Here is a 232-nt window from a genome sequence, read left to right on the forward strand (position 1 = left end):
TATATCGATATTTTGGATCGATCCGCCCACCACTAGAGCAGTGTACACCTGCAGTCTCTGAGAGTGACTCATGTACCAGGCATTCTGAATTACCGGGCAGATCTGTTATCCAGGGAAAACCCAGTGTATGCAGACTGGAAGTTTCACCCCCAAGTGGTGACACAGTTTTGGTAGTGGTTTGGTCAGGCAACCGTGGACGTTTACGTGACAGTGGAGAATGTTCAGTGCCCCC

The 232-nt window shown here is 50.0% G+C and overlaps 1 protein-coding gene across 1 annotated transcript in view; it reads right to left on the reverse strand.

Annotated features, from left to right (window-relative positions):
* Nucleotides 1–232, reverse strand: part of cacna2d3 (calcium channel, voltage dependent, alpha2/delta subunit 3) — a 37,618-nt gene that overhangs the window by 2,202 nt on the left and 35,184 nt on the right. The gene's annotated exons all lie outside the window — the stretch shown is intronic.

This window comes from Morone saxatilis, unplaced genomic scaffold (assembly GCF_004916995.1).
Source record: "Morone saxatilis isolate NCDOM2014 unplaced genomic scaffold, NCSU_SB_2.0 Contig18, whole genome shotgun sequence".
Taxonomy (NCBI): domain Eukaryota; kingdom Metazoa; phylum Chordata; class Actinopteri; family Moronidae; genus Morone; species Morone saxatilis.